The sequence below is a fragment of the Alligator mississippiensis genome, chromosome 12, assembly GCF_030867095.1.
Source record: "Alligator mississippiensis isolate rAllMis1 chromosome 12, rAllMis1, whole genome shotgun sequence".
Classification (NCBI taxonomy): domain Eukaryota; kingdom Metazoa; phylum Chordata; order Crocodylia; family Alligatoridae; genus Alligator; species Alligator mississippiensis.
In genome coordinates this window covers 34,196,542-34,217,420 of record NC_081835.1, presented here as the reverse complement: position 1 = coordinate 34,217,420, position 20,879 = coordinate 34,196,542, and positions in this window count along the sequence as shown.

Genomic DNA, 20,879 nt, shown 5'->3' with positions numbered 1-20,879 from the left:
AGCTTTAACAGCTGGGGGCATCCAAGGAAGGTATGGTTAAGATCCTCCTCCATTCCACCCGGACAAAAGGGACAGGCTTCTGATGCAGTCAGGTCCATGTGGCAGACAAGAGTGCTGGTGGTTAGTATCCCATGTAGCAACTGTCACTGTAGGTCACCAGTCTTTTTGGAGATGCGGGGCTTATAAAGCATGTGCCATTCTGGGTGGGCTGGCATGAGTACCAGTACTGCTATGTGCCTCCACCACACTGTGTTGAGGTGACTGGCAAGGATGCGGGTGTGGTGGACCGGAATCACCCACAGATACAGGGCCTTCCAGGGGAGCGCATCGAAACAGATCCCAGTACCACTGTCAGGAGACATAGGGAGAGCCAGTAAGGTGGCAGGCCTACCACGCAGGTTACTATCCACAACTGGGACAATGGACAGTGGTGGAAAGGGCTCACCTAGGACATCCCCAGTAGGGAGGGCTTTTCATGCTCAGAGGTGCTCCTCCAGGGTGGCTGCCACATCCGTCAGGAGAATGGCCCGCACATCCCTTAGGAAGTGGGCAGCACAGCAGACTGAGAGCATGCCCAAGTGGGTGGCCAGATCCTCAGCTGGCAACCAGTGTGATTGGATCATGTTGAGGAGGTGTCCCAGCCAGACGGTACATGACTGGATAGGGAGTCAACAAGGCTGCTAGAGACGAGGCTTGGAAGACTTGCTGCAGGGCTGGGTTATTGACCAGGGTCTCCTGCAATAACTGCAGAAACTGCAGGTGCCTGGCTTGGGGCAGGAGGCAGCTCACCAGGACTGAGCCATGCTTTGACAGAAGGGTGGGAGGACACCCCAGTCCAGGAGGGTGGGGTCCAGAAGGAACAGGTCCCAGTCAAAACCAAGGCCCCCCACCAGATGCAAAAACAAAATTAGCTAGCTGCTACCAGGGGAGGAGTTCCTCGCAGTAGAGGAGTCTTTGGAGGGCCTGTAGGCAGAAGGCTGCCACCCTGCCAAGCAGGTCAACCAAGCCCTGGCTCCCCTCGGCCACCGGCAAATAAAGAATGGCTCAGGTGAGCCAGTGATGCCCGTCCCCAAAAGAAGTCCACAAGCAGTCACTGGAGCTTCTCAAACAGGTTTGGCAGAGTTGTCCAACACAGCACAATGGTGTCACAATGTTGCAGCTGCCAGGTTTTTGACAATAAGGACCCACCCATGGTAGGAGAGGCTGGGTAGATGCCAGTGCCATCGCTGCAGGCGTGTCTCCATCTTGGCATCAAGGTCCTCCCAGTTCTGTGCTGAGAAGACTGACTGCCTGAGGAACACTCTGAGAGCCTTGAGGCCTTCCTGATGCCAGGTCAGACCCCCAGGCAACTCATGGGGGAGGGGATTGACCCAGGGACCAAGGAGGAGGGTGTCGCTCTTGGTCCAGTTTACGTGAGCTGAAGAGGCATGCTCATATGCTTCTTGACAGGTGACCAAAGACTGGACATCATCCTGGACGCTGATGAGGACAGTCATGTTGTCTGCATATGCTCTGAGCTTGATCAGCAGGCAGCCCGCTGTGACAGAGGCAGATGGAAGAGTCAGTCTGGTCAGGTACTGCCATAGAGCGTGGAGTAGGGTTTTGATGGACAAGCTGTACAACATTCCCAACAGAGGGCAGCCCCTGCAGGCTGGATATGGGGTGCAAAGCATGTTATTCATTTTCAGGATGTTTGAAATATCCCTATACAGGACCCAGAGGGGGGAGGTGAAGTTGGGCCCAAAGCCGAAGGCCTCAAAGGTCCAAAACCGATAGTCAAGGCCAACCCGGTCGAAGGCTTTCTATTGCCCAAGGAGACGAGCCCGATGCTGAGGCTGAAGAGGTCTGCAGCTGTCAGCAGGTCTCGAAGCAGGAACAGATTTTCCTGAATGGTCCTGCCTAGCATGCAGTAGCTCTGTTCAGGGCCGATGATGGAAGTCATAATGGTGTGCAGCTGGTTAGACAAAGCCTTGGTCAGGATCTTGTAACCGGCTTACAAGAGGGACACTGGTCACCAGTTTTTGATGCAGCCAAGGTCTCCTTTCTTAGGCAGCAGGGTGAGGACCACTCGGCAACAGGTGGTTGGCATTGTCAGGTCCGTGAGACTCTCATAAAAATACATAGGAAGCAGGGGATGAGGAGAGGCCAGAAGGTCTTATAAAATTTGGCAAGCAACCCATTGATGCCAGTGGCTTTGCCTGAGGTGAGGACCCTGATGGCAGCTGTGAGTTCCTCCAAAGACAGTTCTCAAGATGGTCAGCCTCTGATGAGCAAAGCCCAGGGAGGCCATCATGCAAGTGTCTAGAAGACTCTAGGCAAGTTGGTTCAGCTGCAAACAGTTCCTGGTAGAAGGTGATGGTGTGGCGTCGGATCTCAACAGGATTTGTGAGCCTTTGGCCATCTGGAGTCTTAAGATGGTCAATGTCCTTCCATGCAGTTTGTTGTTTCTCAAAACTGAAGTAGAAGTGAGTCGGGGCGTCGGTCTCCGCCAGCTCTTGGTAGCAGGCATGGACCCTCGCACCCCAGGCTGCACTCTATCAACTCCTGCACATGTTTCTGGTGGAGTTTAAGACTCTCAAGAAGCTCCACATCACTGCCACGTTAGGCTGCACCACATCCTCCTCCAGCTCTTAAACATGGCAGCGAAGCTTACTTGTTGCCAATTGTGTGTACTGCTGACAGAAAACTCTAAATTGCACCTTTCCCACATCCCACCACTGCTTCCAGGAGGGGAAGGTGGCTCTTACAGCTTCCCATGTCTGCCAGAAGTGAGCAAAGCAGTCATGGAACTGAGCATCCTGCAAGAGAGTAGTGCTGAGGCACCAGTAGTGTGTCTGGGAATGCATCCTGCCAGGAAGGCTCAGCACACAGGGAACCAGGCTATGATCTGACAGCCCTTCTGGGGTAATGTGGCTGCCGCACAGGAGTGGTAGGTGGTGCCTGGCAACGTACAGGCAGTCAAGGCATGCCATGGAGAGCCCACCAGCGGTTGCCTTCAGCCAGGTATACTGCCTTGCTTCAACATGGAGATGGTGCCAGACATCAACAAGGTCCGCTGCCTCTAAAGCAGTCCACAGCTTCCAGGCTGAGGATGGAGCCCGGCCCATTCTGGTCATGATACGCATGACCATGCAAGTGAAGTCTCTGCCCAGGAGGAAAAGGTAATCACCATCAGCAGCACTCTGTAACAAGTCAGCTAGGGTCTCAAAGGAGGTGCTCTGTTCTCATCCAGCAGTGAGTGCACAGTTGTTAATAAGGAGGAGGCAACGTTGTGCAAACTGGATGCAAATTGTGAGCAGGCAGCCAGGGATGACCTCTCGGGCTACCTCTGAGTCAGGTGTCAGCTGTGGTGGCAAGAGGATTGTGACCCCTGCACTGAGGGAGGTGCCATGACTGAAGAAACTGTGGCCGTTCCAGGCAACATGCCAGTCAGATTGATTGGCTGCATCAGTGTGTGTTTTCTGGAGAAAGGTGATGTCCAGCCTTTTATGGCACAGGAAATCAAGGAGTGCTGTCTCTGCAGCCATTGGCATTAAGAGAACCAAAGGTTGTGGCAGCCATGTGTGAAGGTACAGAAGGGGGGACAGGCAAGGCCAAAACAGAGAGAAACCGGGCCTACAACTCCCCAGGTGATGCTTTTTGTAACAAGCGCCCAACATCACCTGTAAGCTTGCTAAGGCAAAAACTATAACACTGCATCCCTGGATTGGAGTGGAGCACTGCTGCTGCAGCCCTAGCAGACACCACAAATGTCTCAGGGTCTGGGAACCATTTGCATACGTGTTTTGTAGCCCTTCGGTGGTGCTTGGTCTGGTCTAGGAATTCAATGAGGTGTTCAGAGTAGCCAGCACAGGGAGGTTCCTCAGAAGCAGGAACAGGTTCCATGTCTGGGGTGGGGATGCTCCCTATTGAGGGGGGCAACTTAGTGGACTCAGGGGGTGCTACTCCCTGAGGGAGGATTTCTGTTGACTCATCATCAGAGGCAGAATCAAAGTCTGACTCTGAGGAGGAGGAGCTGTATACGTCAGGCACCGAGGGCTGCCGAATTCCAGGAGGAGCACTTGTCCCCTCACCAAGATCATCAGCATCAGGCCTTATGGGAGAAGTGTCCACCAAAGTGGCCTGGAGGGGGGCATCAGTCTTTTATCTCTTGGGTGGAGCGTTCTCATGGGTCAGGCACTCTTGCTCCCAGAGTCTCTTGAGGCTCCCAGAGGGTCCAACCTGCATATCAGTCTCATCAGGCTCAAGGATGTGAGAGACAGGGGGAGGGCCATCAGACTCCCCCACCACCTCCCTAACCCCAGATCAACCCTGGCCACTACAGGGTCTGGGGGGGATGCTGAGGAGCAAGGCGGGGGGGGTGCTCAATAATCTCCCCTCCCCTCGAAGTGGTGGGGAGGTCTTGAGGGGATTAGGAGGCTTTTATAAAAGACCCCTTTTTTTCTGGGATTTACCCTTCCCAGCAGGAGGGGCCAAATCCTCCCCTGAGAGGGGAGGGAAAGTAGGGGCCAGATCCACCAGCACAAAGCCAGTTGACTCCGGTGAAACTGGAGGTGATTGGGAGGAAGGCCCTTCCCCACCACCCGATGGAGCTGCCATGCCAGATGTGGATGAACTACCATCAGGCATAGCTGCAGGAGGCTCCGCTGTGGCCGGCTTCTTCTTCAGGCACTGGGTAACCAGGTGGGACCTGCTACCACAGTGAAGACATGTCGTGTCCCCAACGGTGAGGTAGACTTCGTACCATTGCCCATCAATCATGAAGGACATGGATTGACGCAAGCCCCAACCCTCCCTGTTAAGCAGCATGAACAGCTACCTTTTAATGGACAAGACGTGCCAGAGCTCAGGGACCTTGCTGCCAAGCAGCAGTCTATGGAATGGCCCTAACCATGCCATAACGATGCAAGTAATTAGTGAGGTCCTCGTCCAAGAGAAATGAAGGCACGTTTGAGGCTACAACATGAATGGACGGTGTGTCTAGCAGAGTTGCAAGGCAGAAAACACCCCTGACCAACACCCCTGCTAACACAACCTCATTCGCTAAAGCAGGGGAGCTGAGGAAGATGATAGGACTGAACTCACTTGGGCTGCATACAGGACATGCTTGCAGCCTATGAGCACCCCCACAGCAGCAGCACACTCCTCCACTCCAATGGAGGGAGGGGCATGAAGCCAGAGACCAAAGCTCCGGCTCAGAGGCTGAAGCCCCAGCTGTGAATTGCTGGAAGCTGCCACCAGCCATTCCAGAGAAAAAAGGGTTAACCCTGCAAAGAACCAGAGGTGTCGGGGATACTGCCTCCCAGGTAACAAAGAAACTGGAAACAAACAAAGAAACTAACCCCAGGGGAAAGAAGAAGGGTAAGCAATATGGCAGGGAGGCCAAGGGAGAAACATTAAACAGCTGCAGAAAGGCTGCAGGGAGAGGGAGGGGAAGAAAAACAAAACAAACAAAACACCCAGACAAAGCGGGGGAGGGTGACTGCAGAAGAAAGGGCTGGGAAAAGGGGAAAAAGGCAGGGAAATTAATGAAAAGTGGGGGACTACAGTGGGCAAGGGGTCTGACTGTCTACCGGAGGGAAAGCAAAAGAGAAGGAGAAAGGTTCGCAAAACAGGGAGAAGGTCTTAGAGCTCTGAGCAGACACTCCTGTCTGCAGCCATTTTGAAAGAGAAAGTTAGAAAGGAAAAGCAAAGAGGAAGAAGGGGGTGGAGAAGAATCAAGTGAAGAGGGAATACACATTTTAATTAAAGCTGCTGGTAGACATTTGCAGTGGTAAGAAGGAAAACCTTTTTTTTTATTTTATTTTTTTTTTAACATCAAGCAACATTTTCCAAATGTGCTGAATTTTATTCAATGGATACAATGAAGTTTCTGTGGATATATTATATGGACCTCTAACTGGAATATGTTTTTAAGCTTTGATGACACAAGATCCAGATACATTTTCTGAAGCAGGGCAAGTCCCATGCAAACAAGGGACTTTGAATGGTGTTGATTAATTAATCAACCCAAGAAACTGGAAAACTGGTTCTTACTAAATTGCTCATTAACCTGAAACATATTAGGCTGCTAACACTAATTAAAATCACATGTAATAATGAGAGACACTAAAGGGAACACCAAGTAAAAAATTCACCTATTTTTCAATCTTTCAAATTCACAAGTTAAAGTTATATGAAAATACAGAAAGGAGAGAGGAAGTACCCTGGAAAACCTCTATCAGGAAGCTACATAAAGTCAAGCAGATTTAAACATAAACTAAACTGCCTAGACTGGTTTGTACTGAAATAGAATCCCCAGGAATAAAGAGAAATATTCTTAAGTTTGTATTCTTTAGATTTTACAATGGAAATAAGTAATACGTTTGGGTGACAAGTAATATCTCTGGCTGACTTTACTGGGGAAATAGATCGGCCCCATCTACATTGTTCTATTCAGCTAGAGCTGGTCCCTTATTCAGAAAAGTCATTAAGAACATGCTCAAGTCAGTTCCTATTCTGATAATATTTATTTTTAATCATGTGCTTAATTACATTACTGAATAAAGACACTTTTCTGAATTGAGGCCATAGACAAAATAAGTTTAACTACAGTTGTTCAGCTTTGCAAAAAATGTGACAGCTATACCCGGAATAGAGTTAAGCTATTTCTAAGTTCTGGGTGGCACCTCTTTCGTGTCTCTTTACTACTGCTACTCCTAAGAACCATTTGGGAAGTGGCAGAGGTTACTTTTGGTGCACGAACCAAATGAAAAACATTTAAATTAAGTTCTCTTTGAGAAGCATAAGAGAAGGTAATTGTGTTTACCATGTTAAAATGCTGATGTTATAGTTCATGCAAAGTAACCCCACATTTTCAAGTTCAGCTTTAGGAACTGAACACTAAACAGTCACTTCCATGGATATATATTGAAAATTACAGATACAGACTTTGAATTGCTGTTTCCCTTACAAAATCCCACAGGAGAATCAATCAAGGAAGAACCCAAAGGAGTAAATGCAATAAAAGTATTAAAATGAAAACAGAAAGCCTTTCTGACCTTTTATTGAACACATAAAATATTGCATGTATCTAAAGCAGGACTGTTGGGGGCCTATTTATACATAGCATACTCTCAATTAAAGTAAAATTTGTATTATTCCTTTAGAGCAAAAATGAAACTTATAATTAGAACAACACAGTAGTTCATATACTAGAGTTTTCTAGCCAGAGGCCTATTTTGGAATTGTTAGGCTAATGAAGTTTCCTTTTTGAAATCCAGAGTGAAAAATTCTTCTCCCATCTTTAAGCCTTCTGTTCTTTTGAATTAATATTGTTCTCATGCCACAAAGATAGTAAACCCAGTTCTGTTTGACTTTTCTTGAATATCTTTTCACTTCAAGGTATTTATGTCAATCAAAAATAGTATTTTTCCCTCTTAGACATCTCTGTCTCTCATGTTCAGCATTACATAGGTGAGTCCTGCTATTGCTAATAGAAAACATTGCATAAAGAGCTTCCTCATCAAGCTGAAGTTTGTCCTGTTCTTTCGAATTTTTCTTTCTATAAACTCTTTTTGCTTTATTATTTAGCATTCTAAACAGTCTCTTGAAGCAACCAATGCTCTGTAGCCATCCTTAAGTTCAATTTATGACTACATATGCTTGCAACTGGTTGTGCTTCATGTTTGCATACAGATTTCTGTTATCTTCTTACAGTAATGTGCCATTTACGTTAGCTGGGGGAAAATGCTGCTGTTTCAACCAAATATTCTTGCTAGCATTGCAGCCACTGCCTTTTTATTTCCCCTTTCAAGTATAATGTTTACCTGCCTGCAGATTTTGTTTGAATTGGAAAAATCTTTATATTGTTCCTCTTTCCATCCACCATTAAAAAACAAAAAGAAAAACCCTCATATGGTATTAAGAGTTTTCAGTTAGTTTATAGTCCATGTTCCAGTTTTAGTGTCTCTCCTTGCTCCTTTTCAGCAGTACCTTTAATCAGTCATTTGCTTTGCTGCCTACACTCTGAGTAAATGCTTGTTTTGTTGTCTGTTGAACAAACCCTAGTCCCTAAATACTTATCCATGATGAGATATATACCTAGATTACAGTTTCCAGTGCTGGAAATTGCTTGCCTGTGGCTGTCTACTCTTCTAGGTGCTAGAGGATTGATGTGGTACCTGTTAATTTGTATTGACTTTAAAGAAGCCCTAATGCTTGTTAAACCTGTCCTGTCAAAGTCAGAGTTCCTGTGTCCTGGCATGTATGTCCATCACATAGCCTCAAAGCTCCTTAGAGTTAATTAATTTACTGTACCCTAATACAGGCACACGTGTAGAGGGAGACACTTTACTGTGGAGCTAATTAGTCAACTCACATCCACAGAACATTATTTAATATTCATTTTTATGTAGGCTTATATTGCCGTCATTTTCATGCCTGTTGTGATATGCTATGATGGAATCTACCTGATGAACAGGCATCTAAAGTGAATTCTTTCAAGTCATACCCCTGAATATCTTCAGGTTTTAATTTCCTCACTAGTCATTTGTTCCAATAATATAAATATAAAATGATAATCCTAAAATGAAATCTACAAAGGCTCTCCCATGTTGTTTTCATCTGGATCCTTGGACTATGGTAAAGTAAAAATGTAGACAAAAGAAACTGTCCCAACATATCTCCTAATCTAAGAAAAAATAAATTGGCTTGGGAATTGATGGTTAATGTCTGAGAAAAAATGACTGACAAAGGGAAGTTCATCAAAGCATGGTGAGCAAGAAAAAAAAGGCAAATGAATAAACAAATACAACATCCTTATCTAATTACTTTATGAAACCTAGAAGCAAAGAGGAATAAAAGAAATACTTTGTGGCACAGGCAGCCTTCATCAAGCATAGGAAATTGCAAAGATTGTAAAAGTTCTCTTAGATATAAATGAAAATTCATTTCTAGCTAGGAGAACTTCTACAATCTTTGCAATCTCTTATGCCCAATGAAGGGACCTGTGCTGAAAGCTTGCAAGTAAAGATTTTTTTGGTGCAAATATCTAGTTGGTCTGATAAAATATATCACCTCTGCCATGAGTTTTGATTCCTTTTGCCTCCAGACCAATATGGCTGCAATCTGGATACCTAAAAAAAAATACTGCACAGAAATGTAGGTACTATTGGCATTAGGATGCTTCTTTTCCTGTTCACCCTGGAAAGAGTGACTTAATCTCAAATTTCAGAAGCTGCTGGTAATAGAAATAAATGAGGGAAGGACATAATTTAATGAACATGTATTCAACTGCAGTCAGAAAATACAACCTCCATTTCCATTAAGACTGTTTTATTTGACAAAATTGTGACCACATAGCTGTTTTGTGCACTTGTATCGATGTCTATTGAAAATAATAATTTTGTCCTGATGGACCTGGAAGTATTTGATGAACGTAGGCCTTCTCCAGTAGGTGATATTCTCCAGTCTCAGCTTATGTCCATGTAGTGAACTTACCAATGCAGCCCAGCATGTCCAGGCTTGGAGAATCCTCTTCATGATTGGTGGAGCCCATCCACCAATCAGGTAACTGTTGGGAGGGGCTTTGCCCCACCCCTGCTCAGGGCAAAGAGAGAGAGAAAAAAAAGAAAGAAGCCCCAGACCTGGTTCAACCCTGCACTCTGCTAGTCTGTCAGAACTTCAGGGGCGGAGCCTCCTGAAGAGAATAAAAGTAGCTGTGAGAGATTCATTGGAGATGGAAAAGAAAGACGAGTGGGGCTTAAAAGAACTGAGGAGAGCTGCTCAGCAGAGTGAAGCAGTAGCCCAAAAGAGCCTCTGAAGACTTCCATCACCAGGGAGCGGCAGACGGTTCTAGTAGCTAGGATCTCCTTTGCAGAATGGCACATTGGGTCCAGATCCTGGGAGCTGTGTGAAGCAGCTCAGGTCAGCAATCTCTGGCATGCAGCCAGAGACATGGTGCACAGGCTGGTGCATGGAGCAGGATCTTTGGAGCCACTTAGGTGTCTCAGGTCCCCAACCTCCTGCACAGGGGGTGAGACCCTGGGAGTTGCTTGAGGTAGCTTGGATCTATAGCTGCTGGCACTGGGCAGGAGCTCCGTGCAGTTGACACTGCATAGAGGGTCCAGGAGTGGATCGAGCCCCAGTGCTGCACAAGGTGACCCAGGCCTCCAACCCATAGCAAAAGTTTGAGTGCAGGGAGCCAGACAGTGCTTGGGCTACTGAGCCAGCAGGCAGGGCTGAGCCAGAGGCCTTGCATAGCAGAGCACTATTCTGGCAGGCAGCAAGCCTTGAAGCCTACTGCAAGTGAGAGAAACAGCTTGGCACAGAGGATGAGGGCCACCCTCCAGTCCTGGGCACAGTGAGTTGCTGGAAAAAAGGATTCCCACAGGGGAGGGGGAGACCCACTTGGTTAGTTAGGGCTCCTGAAAGTGGAGGTCCCACTGGGAGCCCCCCCCCTGAAGTTACTGGCTTCCTTGAAAGTCTTGGGCAAAGTTCCAAGGGGCATGGGGGTTTCCCCTGGGAGTTAAGTTATCCTTGACTTTCTTGCATTGTGTGTGGTATGATGCCGTGCCTTATATTTTGTGAACTCTCACATTTGTAAATTTAGTAGATGAGTAGAATCTTAAATTTATAACTTTGACTAGGGCTCTGCTGGGACCCCCTTTTACTATTATTCATATGTTGTTTATTTGTATTGATTTGTGGTTTATTCATTGTTCACCTGTACTTACCTATAGTTTATCTGTTGGTTATCTGTGTTTATTTGGGGTTTACCTGTTTCAGATCAGATACTTACCTGTGACTTGCCTGGATCTGGAGCACTGGTATAAGGTTTTATAGCATTTACCCAGAGTGTATTGTTTGTGTTATTTGCTTGGATATCATATAGGTTTATATCCATGTTTTTTTTTCCCTTGTGATAAGTTAATGTAAATAAATGTGTATATAGTTAAGTCCCCTGACTTTCCTGGCCTGGTTCTATAGGGAGGGAGGGAAACTGAGTGGTCTGCAGTTCACCACAGGACACCTGCCAGTTAACAGTTCCCTTCAATTGCAGAAGGGGAGTATATACCTGAGTACACCTGGGCTACATCCATATAAACTGGGTAGGGGATATGGGGGTGAAGAGGAGAGACTGCTTTGGTAACATACTGTCTCTCTAATCAAACAAGCCCCTATGTCTCTACCCTTTTGCATCAAAAGGATAACGTGAAAGGCAGTGTTGAGCCAGTGAGATGTCACTTTCCCTGCACATTCCCCTTCTAGCTATAGCCATATAAGATAATTTAATGTTGTGGCAGGCAAGCAAACTGGAACATCCTAAGTGAAGTATGGTGTCTGTGGCGAGCCAGTAGAAGATGCTTCTGCGCTGAGCCACCCACCTTAATGCGCCTGACCACCTTCCAGGCTTCGAGTGCCTCCCTCAGGGGCACCTTATGTCCAGCCGACCCCCTTCTTGGAGCACACTCGCTAGCCTGGGGGTAGTGCTGCCACCACCCAGGGACTGGCATGATCCTGGCACTGTGCCCCCTGGGAAACAGAGCCTAGTAGGCCTCAAGGGTACCCAATTCACTTCAAGAACTTGGGGTGCTTCCCTTAGTCTGAAGCACAAATAGTGGTCTCCCTTAGACAGACGAACCAAGGGGACCCCAAGGCATAATCTAGCCCCTCTCCCAATAAGTCTTCCATGCTAGGTACAAAGGAGAACTTTATTAGTTACAAGGAGTAGGGTTGGAATAGAGTACAGAATAGAGCTGTATCATAGAAATCCTATAGAGCAAACAGGGTGCCTGGGGTAGCCTTTGATTACGCATCTGAGTTACTGCAAGCTGTATATCTGGTTAGATCTCAGGTATCTTACTTACAAGTATCATCCAGAGGCAGGTGGAGATTCCCTCTGGAGGCAGGCAGTTCATGGATCATGAGTTTCCAGAGACAGCAAGTTTCAGATGGTCCAGCTCTTCTCTCTGAGTTTTCGTCATGGCTACTACTCCCCCTCCTGGGCAGTCCTTAACTTATATAGACCTTATGACCTCATTTACCTGGTCCAATGGAGGCCAGCACCTGTTTGCTGCAAGCCAACCAATTTGAAATGCATCACTGGTTGCTGGGCAGACTGGCAGAGTCTCCAGAACACTAGGGAGCCCAAGCCTCTCACCCCTTCACGTAGGAAGAGGGAGCAAGATTTCCCCCTCCCTCAGAAATGTATCCAACTCAGGTTACTGACAGAGATAGGGTAGGGTGTGTACCCTCTGTAAGGCCCATACTAACCAAATTGTCACAGAACAGAGTTTTTGGGGAGAGACAGAGGTAGCATTCTGCCACAGTGCCATGTGGAAAAAAAAAGTAATGCAGTGCATTACAGACACACTGGTCTCTGTGGACTGTGGTGCCTAATCCCAGGCTTCTTGTCCTTGATGGAAAATCCACACAGTTTCTCATTGTGTTTCTTTTATTCTTTGACCCCTTAAAATTCTCCTTTCCCTGCCCTTGTGTTTGATTCAGCCCTTAATAAACATCCACACATAACTTTTAATAAAAATCCAAAAATCCAGAAGGATCAATTCACACAGCTGATACTGGGGAGAAAAATTCCCACTAATGTTACCTGGAAAAATAGCTTTAGTTTTACATCTTGAGCACTTTTGTCTCATTGTAAGTTGATCTCATTCTTCACTGGACCACTTGCCTGATTTTAGAATAAACAGCTCATCCTTATGTTCTGTATTAGCTGGAAATTAGGGCTGTGCAAGGCTTTGGATTTCACTTTGGATCCGGTGCCACTTCAGATGCTTCAGCATCCAAAGCAGCATGCCTGGAGCGAAGCCCTGGCTCATTCAAGCTGTCTGAAGCAGTTTGGAGCTTCTGAAATGCTTTGGAAAAGCTTTGGATGCTTCGGACGCTGAAAGTGAAAGTTAGAAGACTGACATGTGTAGGTGGCCAGTGAGAAGGATCTCTCTCTGGCTGCCTTTCCAATTAAAGCATCTGGGGGGAGGGACCTAGAAACAGCATAAAAGCCTCTGTTTGGAGGTATGCTGTGCCTTTTGCAAGCTTATTCCCTCTCAGAAACTGCATGAGAAAGGTATGTTCAGACTTGGGCATCTCAGCTTGCTTGCTTTACTCAGTAGTTGAACTTGCCTGATTCTTTTTGTTGTTAAAGGATTGGGTAGGATTTAGCTTAGCTTAGGTTAGCTTAGCATCTCTTAGTACTATTCAATTCATTTCTTTCAATTTGTATTTGCTTTTTTTTTTTTTTTTTGCAGCCTTTGAAAAAAGAAAGCTTTTTTTTCCCTGTCAGTATGATCCATCACTGTACAGGGAGGCACACAGATTGCACACATGTGCACACACATTCACACACACACACACACACACACACAATATAAAGAAGAAAAATTAGATATTCATAGAAGAAGAAGACAGACAAACAGACAGCATACATTTTTACATAGCTCTTAACACCGAAGCAAACAATTAAAGAAGAGTCCAGTGCATGCACACAACAGAGGGAATACAACACACAACACAAAAGGAGTCACACACACAAGCACAGGAAAGATTAATATGAAGTGTGCTGGAAAGGCAGGTGCCACGTTGTCTGGCAGGGAAGGGAGAGGGGGTAGGGGGAGAGCTAGAGCTGCAAGCCCCTCCGCCCCAAACACAGACACATTCTCTTTCCAAGCAGCCATGACATAACTGCTGCCAGTGGAAACAAGAAGGTGGGAGCAGTGTCTGCACCTGACATCCCTGCACCTACACCACCTTCCCTCAGTCCAGAAGTAGGCACCAGTAGTGGAATCACTGTCTCCTCCAACCCAATGTCAACTCTTAGCGTGAGCGTCCCACTGCTAGAGGAGGAGCTGGAGCTGGAACCAGGGATGCTGAGCGCATTGGCTCAAGCAATTCTGGGAACCGAGGGGCAATCTGAGTTTGTGTTCCACACCCCTCAAATTTCTCCTAGACCCAGGTCTCCTCCAGAAAGCAGCAACTCAGAGGAGGCTGAGGTTGTGGAGGCAAGTGGCTCAACTGGGGCAGCTCCTCCTGTGGATGAGCCTCAGCCTGCTGAGGAGTGGGATAAGACAGGATCCTCAGCCTCAACCCAGAAGTGGGGGAGTAGTGTAGTGTGGGAGCATTTTGAGCTGGCAGATGATCCCAGGTTTGCCATTTGACCAATTACTAACCCATGGTCCTAGTCCATGTGGGTACTAATGATGCGGCCAGGAGAACCCCCGATCACCTGATGGCGGACTACAGTGCTCTGGGCGGTGTGCTGAAGGAGTTCGGTGCACAGGTGGTATTCTCTTCCATCCTACCAGTGAATGGACGCGGAAGACGGCATGAGAACTGCATCCGAGAGACCAACTGGCGGCTTCAGCAGTGGTGTCTCGAGGCAGGCTTTGGCTTCCTGGACAACGACCCGCACATCATGACGAGGGACATGCTCAGCTGGGATGGCCTTCACCTGTCCCCCAAAGGTAAGCGTGTGTTTTCTTCTAGGTTGGCAGATCTTCTCCGGCGGGCTTTAATCTAGGCTCATTGGGGGGAGGGGAAGATGAGGGCGGGGGAAGCTGTGGACCACCAAACCATGTGGCACCCACAAGGACAGCCCAGCCTGAAGAAAGAGAGCATTGGGAACCTGAAAGCCATGGGGAGGCCAGCACTACGGCACAGGTAAGAAACGAGAAGGTAAGAATCAAAGGGCCCCTTGGGACTCGGAGCGGGGGGGGCAGCAAAGGCACCAGTCGCAGGGCTCAAGTGCCTATATACTAATGCTAGGAGCATGGGAAACAAGCAGAATGAACTAGCGCTCCTGCTTGCACTAAACACCTATGACTTAGTGGGGCTAACGGAAACCTGGTGGGATTCATCCCATGACTGGGCGGTACGTATTGAGGGCTATAGATTGTACAGAAAGGACAGGGTGGGGAAGAAAGGGGGAGGGGTTGCGCTCTATGTCAGTGAGCAATATACATCAACCCTCATCAAGACGGAATCCAAGGATGAGGAAGTAGAAGGACTGTGGGTTAGGCTACATGGGGGGCAAGGAGAAAGGGATTTGGTGGTAGGGGTCTGCTACACACCCCCACATCAAGGGGAAGAAAGAGATTCGGGGCTCCTGAGGCAACTCTCGGAGACCATAAAAGCTAAAGAGGCGGTAGTCATGGGGGACCTAAACTACCCGGACATCTGCTGGGAGTCACAGACAGCAAAGTCCCACCGCTCACGCAGGTTTCTAACCTGTGTACAGGACCTCCACCTGACACAGGAAGTACACGGTCCCACTAGGGGGAATGCCATACTAGATCTGGTATTGGCAATGGGAGATGACACGGTAGCGGACCTCCAGATTGGTAGCCATCTGGGGGACAGTGATCACCTAATAATAGAATTCACCATAAGACGTCAAGTGGGTAAGGTAACTAGTAGGGTGAAAGTGCTAGACTTTAGGAAATCTGATTTCAGTGAACTCAGGCGATTAGTCAAGGACGCACTGCAGAGTAGGAGTTTTGAAGAGATGGAAGCTCAAGAAGGGTGGCTGTGCCTTAAGGAAACGATCCTTTGGGCACAAAGCAAGACGATCCCCGAGTGAGGCAAAAGAGGGAAAAGGGCCAGGAGGCTTCCTTGGCTGACCAGAGAAATCCAGGGCAGCCTAAGGGACAAAAGGGGAACACATAAAAAGTGGAAACAGGGAGAGATCACCAAAGATGAATATACCTCCTCTGCTCGTGCTTGTAGGGAGGCAGTTAGATGGGCCAAAGCTACCATGGAGCTGAGGATGGCAACCCAAGTAAAAGACAACAAGAAATTGTTTTTTAGATATAGAGGGAGTAAAAGGAAGGCCCAGGGAGGAATAGGACCCCTGCTAAATGGGCAGAAACAATTGGTGACAGGGGGGGCAAGGCTGAACTCCTCAATGAGTTCTTTGCCTCAGTGTTCCTAAGTGCGGGGCACGACAAGTCTCTCACTGGGGTTGTAGAGAGGCAGCAGCAAGGCACCAGACTTCCATGTGTAGACCCTGAAATGGTGCAGAGTCATTTGGAAGAACCCCAGGGTACTCAAGGAGTTGGTGAGCATCATAGCCCAGCCTGTAGCACGGATCTTTGAAAACTCATGGCGCTCTGGTGTACTGCCCGAAGACTGGAAGAAGGCCAAAGTGGTGCCTATCTTCAAGAAAGGGAGGAAAGTGGATCCAGCTAACTACAGGCCCATCAGCCTGACTTCTATCCCGGGGAAGATCTTAGAAAAGTTTATTAAGGAGGCCATCCTTAATGGACTGGCTGACACCAACATCTTAAGGGATAGCCAGCATGGGATTGTTGCGGGTAGGTCTTGCTTGACCAATCTCATTTCCTTCTATGACCAGGTGACCTATCACCTGGACAAGGGAGATGAGATTGATGTCATATATCTTGACTTCAAAAAATCCTTTGATCTGGTGTCCCATGATCGTCTCTTGGAGAAACTGGCCAATTGTAGCCTTGGGTCCTCCACGATCCACTGGTTGGAAAATTGGCTCCGGGGTCGGACCCAGAGGGTAGTAATTGATGGAAGTCGCTCATCATGGTGTCCTGTGACCAGTGGAGTCCCCCAGGGCTCTGTCCTTGGACCCATACTGTTCAACATCTTCATTAATGATGTGGACACTGGAGTCAGAAGCGGACTGGCCAAGTTCACAGATGACACCAAACTTTGGGGCAAAGCATCCACACTAGAGGACAGCCGGATGATCCAGGCTGACCTGGACAGGCTCAGCAAGTGGGCGGACGAGAATCTGATGGTGTTCAACGCCAATAAATGCAAGGTTCTCCACCTTGGGGAAAAAAAACCCGCAGCATCCTTATAGGCTCGGCAGTGCTATGTTGGCTAGCACTATGGAAGAAAGAGACTTGGGGGTCATCATTGACCACAAGATGAACATGAGCCTGCAATGTGATGCTGCGGCTAGTAAAGCGACCAAAACGGTGGCTTGCATCCATAGATGCTTCTCAAGCAAATCCCGGGATGTCATTCTCCCCCTGTACTTGACCTTAGTGAGGCCGCAGCTGGAGTACTGCGTCCAGTTTTGGGCTCCACAATTCAAAAAGGATGTGGAGAAGCTTGAGAGAGTCCAGAGAAGAGCCACACACATGATCAGAGGTCAGGGAAGCAGACCCTACGATGACAGGCTGTGAGCCCTGGGGCTCTTTAACCTGGAAAAGCACAGGCTCAGGGGTGATCTGATGGCCACCTACAAGTTTATCAGGGGTGACCACCAGTATCTGGGGGAACGTTTGTTCACCAGAGCACCCCAAGGGATGACGAGGTCAAATGGTCACAAACTGCTACAAGATCGTTTCAGGCTGGACATAAGGAAGAATTTCTTTACTGTCCGAGCCCCCAAGGTCTGGAACAGCCTGCCACCAGAGGTTGTTCAAGCGCCTTCATTGAACACCTTCAAGATGAAACTGGATGCTCATCTTGCTGGGATCCTATGACCCCAGCTGACTTCCTTCCCTTTGGGCAGGGGGCTGGACTCGATGATCTTCCGAGGTCCCTTCCAGCCCTAATGTCTATGAAATCTATGAAACTGGATGCCTTTAAGTCAGCAGGCCTGGATGAGCTCCATCCGAGGGTGCTGAAGGCACTGGCCGACATCATTGCAGAGCCACTGGCGGGAATATTTGAAAGCTCGTGGCGCATGGGCCAAGTCCCGGAGGACTGGAAAAGGGCCAACGTGGTCCCCATTTTCAAAAAGGGGAGGAAGGAGGACCCGGGCAACTATAGGCCAGTCAGTCTCACCTCCATCCTTGGGAAAGACTTTGAAAAAATTATCAAGGCTCACATTTGTGAGAGCCCGGCAGGACAAATTATGCTGAGGGGAAATCAGCATGGGTTCGTGGCAGGCAGATCGTGCCTGACCAATCTAGTTTCTTTTTATGACCAGGTTACGAAAGGCCTGGACACAGGAGGAGGGGTGGATGTCGTATACTTAGACTTCAGGAAGGCCTTCGATATGGTATCCCACCCCATATTGGTGAACAAGTTAAGAGGCTGTGATGTGGATGACTGCACAGTCCGGTGGGTGGCGAATTGGCTAGAGGGTCGCACCCAAAGAGTCGTGGTGGATGGGTCGGTCTCAACCTGGAAGGGTGTGGGCAGTGGGGTCCCGCAGGGTTCGGTCCTTGGACCGATACTCTTAATGTCTTCATCAGTGACTTGGACAAGGGAGTGAAATGTACTCTGTCCAAGTTTTCAGATGACACAAAGCTATGGGGAGAAGTGGACACGCCGGAGGGCAGGGAACAGCTGCAAGCAGACCTGGACAGGTTGGACAAGTGGGCAGAAAACAACAGAATGCAATTCAACAAGGAGAAATGGAAAGTGCTGTACCTAGGGAGGAAGAATGTCCAGCACACCTACAGCCTACAGAATGACCTGCTGGGTGGCACGGAAATGGAAAGGGATCTTGGAGTCCTAGCGGACTCCAAGATGAACATGAGTCGGCAGTGTGACGAAGCCATCAAAAAAGCCAATGGCACTTTATCGTGCATCAGCAGATGCATGATGAATAGGTCCAAGGAGGTGATACTTCCCCTCTATTGGGCGCTTGTCAGACCGCAGTTGGAGTACTGCGTGCAATTCTGGGCACCGCAATTCAAGAGGGATGCGGATAACCTGGAGAGGGTCCAGAGAAGGGCCACTTGTATGGTTAAGGGCCTGCAGACCAAGCCCTACGAGGAGAGACTAGAGAAACTGGATCTTTTCAGCTTCCGCAAGAGAAGGTTGAGAGGTGACCTTGTGGCTGCCTATAAGTTCATCACAGGGACACAGAAGGGAATTGGTGAGTATTTATTCACCAAGGCGCCCCCGGGGGTTACAAGAAATAATGGCCACAAGCTAGCAGAGAGCAGATTTAGATTGGACATTAGGAAGAACTTCTTCACAGTTCGAGTGGCCAAGGTCTGGAACGGGCTTCCAAAGGAGGTGGTGCTCTCCCCTACCCTGGGGATCTTGAAGAGGAGGTTAGATGAGCATCTAGCTGTGGTCATCTAGACCCAGCGCTCTTTCCTGCTTATGCAGGGGGTCGGACTCAATGATCTATTGAGGTCCCTTCCGACCCTAACATCTATGAATCTATTAATCTATTTGCCAGCACTGCTGAAGGCACATGAGCTGTGACAAGGATGTGAGACACTTTTCCACCACAGTGATGCTGCTTCATCTGAGGAGGCAGCACTCCTTTGCCCTTCTTCCTGCTCAGCCTGGCACCAGTGTGAGTGTGCTGAAAGGGAAGTCCCCTGGTCTCTCCAAAGCCCCCTTCCCCCCAAAGCAGAGGCAGGCCACCCTGTACAAGTGGGGGAAAGGTGGACAGAAAGGGGGGCGCATTCCCAAGGTTAGTAAGATCACCCAGAGCATTGGGGAAATGCTCTGGATAGCCAGCCCTTCTCCCTAGTTGAGTGTCCAGGATTCAGGTGGCTCATAGCACTTCTGGCCCCATCTTACAAAGTGCCCACATGCACCACCTTTAGCAGGACAGTGGTGCCCTCCCTGTATGAGGCATGCAAGGAGTAATTGAGGGAGGAGCTGTGCAGGTCAGGGCCGCAGATAGCCTTTCACTTCACCTCTGATATCTGGGGCAGCTAAGGTGGTGATTATGCCTACCTCTCCCTCACAGAGCACTGGTGTGATCAGTCAGGCCATTGGTGGACTCTACTGCAAACCAAGGTGCTGGATGAGTCCCACAAAACAAGGGAGATAATGGGGGCCATGAACCGCATGGTGCAGGGGTGGCTCACTGGGCAGGCCGAGCTCACCTGCGGGTGCATGGTCACCGACAACAGGGTGTTACCGGATTTGCCCATCACTTTGGGGTGTACTCATTTATTAGGCATATGTTTCTAGGGTCTTGGTAATTCTATCAATGTGCTGCTTGTGTTACTTGTGTTTCTATATGGAGCTGTATCTCTCCCTTCTGCAAGTCCTCACCCCCAATGGAGCTATCTTGCAGGACTCAGTTTCAGTGGGGCTGGGTGTGTGTAAATGTGGGTTGATTAGCATTTGGAGCACAGATTCCCCATCATGCAATGCTCCTTGCTTCTCTGATCCCAGAATTCACTGTGGTCTCTGCTTTGGGCGTTCTGTTCTCCATCTCCCATGTAAATGAGTTGTCATCTGGTTCCATCTCAGATGCAAATGAGACCTAGGACAGTTTCACTCTTGTCACCCTTATCTGGAGGGTTTTAGGTGTGTCTCCCACTGCATCTTAATCAGTTTTGTTTGGGGCAGGGGGAATTCTTTGCGAGTCAAACAGGCTGCGTCCTATGCCAGGATTCCCCAAGAACATGGAACTGAGAGGTAACAATTCCTCCCATTGATGGGGTGCTTGCATTGAGCGAGTATCCCCATCACATTCTTGCTCCATGGTACTGGTTCTGATTTTCTATCCATTGCAATTGTCGCATCAGTCTCTGGATCCAGCAACCTAGTAGCATCAGACCAATTACTAGTATAATTTGAAAACTAATGATTACTACAATGGGGTGAAGCATGACATTTAAAAGACCTGTTGCATTGGGGCTCCACCCAAACAAAACCTCCCACCAGGAGTGATGGCCTGCATTTTTAACGGTAGCTGCTAGCTTAGAGATCTCTTGGTTGTGGTGTTCAATCGAGTTTGCCATTCTCTCCCAAAGTTTTGAGTCTTTGCAGTTCAGCTTGTAATGAGGGATGAGTTAATAGTTCCTTAATGGCTATGAGACCCATTCCTAGTAAAATGGGGGACACCCCTTTGTAGAGCTCAGGGTAGGCATTCAAATGTTGTATGGTCCATATAGGTACAGTAAACTTAAGATCACAAGTAACAATGGTGGTTACATTACAGAAACAGCAATTAATATAAGGCACCATAGGTTGAA